This window comes from Leopardus geoffroyi, chromosome A1 (assembly GCF_018350155.1).
Source record: "Leopardus geoffroyi isolate Oge1 chromosome A1, O.geoffroyi_Oge1_pat1.0, whole genome shotgun sequence".
NCBI lineage: Eukaryota > Metazoa > Chordata > Mammalia > Carnivora > Felidae > Leopardus > Leopardus geoffroyi.
This window is the reverse complement of record NC_059326.1, coordinates 144,264,647-144,271,569: the sequence shown is the minus strand read 5'-3', so window position 1 is coordinate 144,271,569 and position 6,923 is coordinate 144,264,647.

Here is a 6,923-nt window from a genome sequence, read left to right as displayed (position 1 = left end):
TGGCTCCATCCCTGTATCATCGAGTGTAAATCATATGTGCTCCTCAGAGTCCTGTCCAAATTCAGAGGGCTCCCTCTTTCATGAAGCCTTCCTTCTCACCCTCCTCTGAATCACCCAGTGCTACCTATCTCTGTTAAAGCACTTACCCGCACCTTGCCTAACAGCTGTTTGTTATTCTCATCTCTCTTTTATCAATTAGGAGTGTCTTCAGCTTCAAGTACCAGCAAGTCCAGTTAACAGTGGGGTAAACAAATTTGAATTTACTGGCTCTGTGATTCTCTGGGGTTTTCCCTCAAGATTTCAAAATGACTACTACTGCTTCAGAAATCAAGCCATGTTCACAGCAGGAGGAAGAGAGGAAGTGAGAAATGTCAGGCACATATTTCCCTTTCATCAGGAAAGCAAAACCTGTCCCAAATCCTCCTAGCACTTGAGTCTAATTCTACTAATGCACATCAGAATTCAGGATCTCTGCCTTAAAACGAATCTTGACCTGTCACCTATCATTTTGTTCCCCACCACCCCAACAAAATCAAAGTTCTCCTGGCAAGGAAGAAAGGAGGATGAATATGAGAATACAATTAACAGTGTTTGCTCATTCAGCTATGCCAGACTGCCAGCTGTTTCCAGGCAGAAACTATCTTACTCACCTTTGTCTCCCCTCAAGATGTCTAGCATCTTCAAAATGTTGATAGATAGTATCTTGCAATCTGGAATTGAAATGTCACATTTAATTTCTATCATATAGTCAATCTCATTATAATAAATTCTATGTGGCATCTGCATTTGGGGCTGATTTGACATTTCATTGTATTAGCCACATGGCTATAAATTACATTCCCAGTCAATAGACAAAAACAAACTTGATGTGAGCTTTCCCTACAGTACATGAAAAGTGAAAAGCAATGCTAGCCACTTACTGTGTTGGTTAAGGATTTACTACCTTAGCAGATAAACCCCAAATCTCAATGACTTAACACCATGGAAGCTTATTTCTTGCTCAAATAAAGTGCAACACAGGTGTTTCTGACCAGTAGGCAGCTCTCCAGGTGGAGATTCAGGGATTCAGACTCCCTCCACCTTGGAGATTCTATCTTCAACTAGGGATTTCCAAGGTTGTTGCTAAAAAGGAAAGAGCACAGAAGATCACATGTGGGAGGTCTGGCAGGGCAAGCTTTGAAGGGACACGTACCACTTTCCCCCACAGTCCTCTGGCCAAAACTTTGTCACATAATCACACACTAATGCCAGGAGGCTGCAAAATGTAGGCTAGCTGTGGACCAGAGGGAAGAGGAAACAGGTTCGGTGAACCTAGCACCAGACTCTGCCACATCCGTAAAGGGAAAGAGACAGATACCAGACTCACAACTTGACTGCTGCTTCTCCTGATCTTTTTTTCTATTTCTTCTGTTTCTTTCCTTTTTTCCCTTGTAAAGGATCTAGTTAATTCCTTTTTTTTTAATTGAAGTATAGTTGACATCCAATGTTACATTAGTTCCAGGTGTACCACATAGTGATTCCACAAGTTTATATATTATGCTTTGCTCACCACAAGTGTAGTTACCATCTGTCACTATAAAGCGCTACTACGATACCGGTGACTATGTTCCCCATGCTGCACCTTTTATCCCTGTGACTTACTCATTCCATAACTGGAAGCCTGATCTCCCAGTCTTCTTCACCCATTTTGCCCATTCCCCTACATCCTTCCCCTCTGGCAACCATCAGTTTGTTTTCTGTATTTACAGGTCTGTTTTTGCTTGTTATTTATTCATTTGTTTTGTTTTGTTTAGATTCCATATATAAGTGACGTCATATAGTATTTGTCTTTTTTGACTTATTTCACTTAGCATAAAAGCTTCTAGGTCCATCCATGTTGTCTCAAATGACAAGATCTCATTTTTTATGGCTGAGTAATATTTCTCTCTCTCTCTCTCTCTCTCTCTCCCTCTCCCTCTCTCTTGCTCTGTGTGTGTGTGTGTGTGTGTGTGTGTGCGCGCGCGCGTGCACCACTCTTCTTTATCCATTCGTCTACAGTTGGACGCTTGGGTTGCTTCCATATCTTGGCTATTATAAATAATGTAATACACATGAGGTACATATATCTTTCTGAGTTTTCTATTTTTTGAATCTTTGTTCTGAGGTTAAGAGATTTGGGTGGATGGTTTGGAAATGCATCTTGCTTCTAGTGAGGCTCCCTGAAGTGTCTGAACCCAGAAGACTAAAAGGCGTTAAGGCTAATTGTTCTTTAATGGTTGTGAGAAATATAAGCAGGGTTCAGGTCTTAGAAAAGAACTCCTTATTTTAGGAAAGTGACTCATTCATGGGCAGAGACTAAATGTCTTTTGTAAAGAATGGAATAAATAAGACCACCCTTTGCACAGGTATATAATTTTATTATTTACAGGCTTTTTTTAACATTACACATTGGGCTTGGATTTTAGTTTTTATATTACCTATATTCTCATTGCCTATGTCATTATATTTAGTAAAAAGTGTTCTTCTGTTAAGAGGTATGTTCTTATTTGGCTTTTCCATCTAGAATAGGAAGCCTGTCCTTCCCCAATAGGCCCTAAGTGGCACAGACTTGTCTACATTCTCTCCTCAAAATGTACTCCTGGAAGGTCTTTGTTCCTAACTGTGAGTGGGAAGGGGGTCTGATGCCCACAGGCCTTCAGCTGGTGACTGCTTCTTGCTGGCCCTCATGCCACCCACAGTTCGCTGCTGTACATCCCCAGGGAGCCTGACCACCCATCTTTCTCACTTCCTACCTCTACAGCACTTTGTGACATTTGGGTTGAAATCAAGAATGTTATCAATTCACTTAGTATAGACTCAGGGGGGCAGAAAGCAGGCTCATCCATATTGATTGGTACTGAATTTCCAGCTTAAAAACTTCAGCTATTACATCAAGTGCATACATGTCATTGAGTATTGGTCCAGATTTTCCCTAGAGAAACAGTAAGAAATACATACTAAGAGATTAATTTTAGAGAATTGACTCATGCAGTTGTGAGGGCAGGCCAGCAGGCTGGAAATTCAGCCAGAAGTTGATATTGAAATCTTGAGACCATTTCTTTTCTGGAAAAGACTTGCTTTTGATTAGATTAGGCCAGTTGTCAAGGGTGATAACCTTTACTTAAGGTCAACTGATTGTAGGTGTTGACTATATCTATAAAATACCTTCACAGCAACACCTAGATCTGTGTTTGATTAAATCACCATGTACTATAGCCTGGCCAAGTTAACACAGAAAACAAACCCTCACAGTAATGAAAGTGACCGAAAAAGATATTGTGCTATATGCCTCCTAGGAGTTGTTTCCTTTTCACATCAGAAAGTTTTTTGAAAAAAGGCAACGGTCTCTTAAGCACTAAATGTCACATTTGGGGATCTATCAGGATGCTTTTTTTAAAGAATCTGTAGTTCAGTCTAAGCCGAATGTCAACCCCAGTGGTAGTTTTTTTTATTTATAATTGAATCCTAATTGTCTCCTTCTCCATAGTTAATGATTTTTCAAGCTTAGATTAAAACTGAAAGGTGAATGTTGGGATGAGCACTAGGTGTTGTATGTAAGCCAATTTGACAATAAATTTTAATAATAATTAAAAAAAACCACTGAAGGGTGAAGTCTAACCTTTAAAATGGTCTTCCTCATGCTCCTGAAAATACAGCTCCAATAGGACATCTCCCTCTTGTTTTTTATCAGCGCCTCCAGATATCTGCAGCTTCAAACAGCCTTTCTTTGGAAAATCAAATCTGAAAATATTCAAAGTGCTGGCCTTCAGCTCTGCAGACTTTTGACAACGTACATTAAGTGCAATTTCTCAAAATCTGTTTATTTTCATAGCCTGTGGCTTGCGAGTGATTTCTGGGAAATGTTGATTATAAGATAAGCTCTTTTCAGTCAGTTTCAAAAGGTGAAGCCCAGGTAGGTAATCGTTAAGTAGAGGCATCTCTGCAGAGAAATGAGGGAGTGAGCCAGCCCCTCTGGGTCCACCGTTGTCATTGCAGGGAGTTGTGAACCTACCCATTCAGCGCTTGAAAAGCAGTGCCTGCCGGGAGCACTGGAGAGCCGGCTGCCCTCACAAGCAGCTGCGTGGGGGACAACGAGGGGAGCTGCAACATTGTGTACGTTAACTTTTCAATGCAATTTCTAAAGCCAGAGAAGAGGGCAGGAAAACATCCAGGCTTCGTCAAGAGCCAGTCCTTAGATCCGTCCTTGAGTCATTCTGTTAAGTAGAACCGGGTAATTGTCTCACTGGAGACCCGCAGAAACAGCTCGTGGGAAAGAACGATTTGCACCTGGAATATATTCGTTAGCTCGCGTGTCAAAAGCCACACATAGATAGAAACCAAAATCTTGGCATTCTTTGCAGGCAGGCTTGAAACTTGAAGGGCAGAAGCCACGTGCTCAAGTGGCCACCTGTCTTCCTCTTTTGGCCCCACCTGCCCAGCAAGCCTGGTGGCAGGTGGTGGGAGGGGTCGACCAGAACTCCTGGGGATCTGTGTTGAAAGAGCAGAGAAGGCAGACGCCTTGAACAAATAAGTACCCCGTTAAAGGCCTGTTTTCAGTTTCTTGGGACCCTCGAACTGGTCGAGCTTAAATTGAGAGGGGATTTGGTTTGCCTCAATGGCTGTTTCCTCCCACTCATAGTCACGAAGATAGTTTTTTTCATTGTCATTAAAATACATTTAATATACACCATTTTTGCATTGCCCTCTGCTAAAATTTGCACAAAGATAATGTCCCTAAGCCCTGGAAAAGTAGAAAGAGCACTGGACTCAAGCCTGGGTTTCAATTCTGGGTCCATGTAGGAACATTTATTAAAAACCTTAGTTGCAAGGCATAAGTAACCCTCCTGGAATTACCTTGGGTGATTGGGTGGGACAGAGTGTTGACTATAAAGACATACACACATTGAAATGGGAATGTGAAGGCTACTCGGAAAGGGGGTGGGAGGGGGTGGCTCTGCTGGTTGCCAGGTGTGGTCTCTTTCCTGCTGTGTCTGATTTGCATTGTGTGCCCCTCATAACTCCAGCCTATCACCTCCCACTACTGAGTCCTCATCTTCTCTGTTTCCTTTTTTAATATATTTTATTTTTAGGTATCTCTGCACCCAATGTGGGGCTCGAACTGAATACTCTGAGATCAAGAGTCACCTGCTCCTCTGACTGAGCCAGCCAGGTACCCCTCTTCTGTTACTTAATTCAGATTCTCAAGCAGTAATATGATTGTTTGAACTTACCTTTAAAAAAATTTTTTTTACACTTATTTATTTTTTGAGAGACATAGGACAAGTTGGGGAGGGGCAGAGAGAGAAGGAGACACAGAATCCAAAGCAGGCCCCAGGCTCCGAGCTGTCAGCACAGAGCTTGATGTGGGGCTCGAACTCACAAACCGTGACATCATGACCTAAGCCAAAGTCGGACACTCAACCGACTGAGCTACACAGGTACACCTGAACTTACCTTTTAAAGTCAGCCCAATAAGGACTGGCTGCTTGTGGGACAAAGTTCCCTCCCTGGTCAACCAAGTGTGTTGAGCAGCCTTCTTCCCTCCCTCTCTAAAAGGGGTGTGGCAGGCCAGGCACGCTGAGGCTTGGCTTGTCCAAAACACGTGGGCAGGTTATTTGACCTCCCCAAGATGCTGGTTCTTCCACTAAATTATGATGGCAGCACCTGTCTCAGCCCACAGAGTTATCACTCATGCACACAAAAATGATTTATTGAGGGGCACCTGGGTGGCTCAAGCGGTTGAGCCTCCAACTCTTGGTTTCAGCTCAGGTCATGATCTCTCGGTTAGTGGGTTTGGGCCCCACATTGGGCTCCATGCTAGAGGTGTGGAGCCTCTTGGGATTCTCTCTTTCCCTCTCTCTCCCCTCCCCTGCTCGTCCTGTCTCTCTCTCAAAATAAATAAACTTTAAAAATCATTTATTGAGCTTTTATATAAAGCACTTCTATTGCGCACTTTCCAGGCACCGTGCTCAGCAATGGGGATACAGGAGGGAACAAAACTGATGCAGATCTGCCCCCATGGAATTGATGGTCTAGGATCAAACAAGATCCTATCTGTGAAAACACAGCCCCCACTGTCCCACCTGCAGCCCCACTGCAGACTCAATTTTAAGATTCCTTCCTTCATCAAAAAATTCTTAAGCATCTACGTAAGTCACATCAGCACATGGAATCCAAAGACAATAACACATGGTTTCTGATCTCAAGGAACCCATGGTTCATTTGAGAAACAAACATGTAAGCAAACAGTGATGTGCAAAAGCACAAAATAGCAGGTAAAGTAGGAGATGTGGGAAAGGAAACTTCACTTTGGCTGAGGAAGTCAAAGAAGGCTTCTCAGAGGCAGTGACACCTCAGCTGAGATTTAATGGCTAAAGAGGGCAAAAATAAATAAATAAATAAATAAATAAATAAATAAATAAAGGGTGAAAATAGCTTGATAACACCATCATAGTTATGTAGAAATGCACTACCCTTAGGAGATGAATGAGTATTTAGAGGGTAACGTTAATCATGACACTTATAAGTAGTTCAACAAAAATGTGGGAGTGTGTGTATATGTGGTATCTGTGTGTCTGTGTGTGTGTGGAGAGAGAGAGAAAGAAGGCAGATGTGGCAAAATGTTAATTCTTTTTTTCTAAGTTTATTTATTTTGAGAGAGAGGGAGCACAAGTGGAAAAGGGACAGAGGGGGAGATGGAGAGAGAGAATCCCAAGCAGGCTGTCAGTGCAAAGCCCAAGAAGGGGCTTGAACTCATGAACCATAAGATTATGACCTGAGCTGAAATCAAGAGTTGGATGCTTAACCAACTGAGCCACCCAGGAGCCCCAAAATGTTAGCAATTCTTATATCTAAATAGAGACTTGGGTACGCAAAGTTAGAGTGGCTCCCACGATCCCCACCTC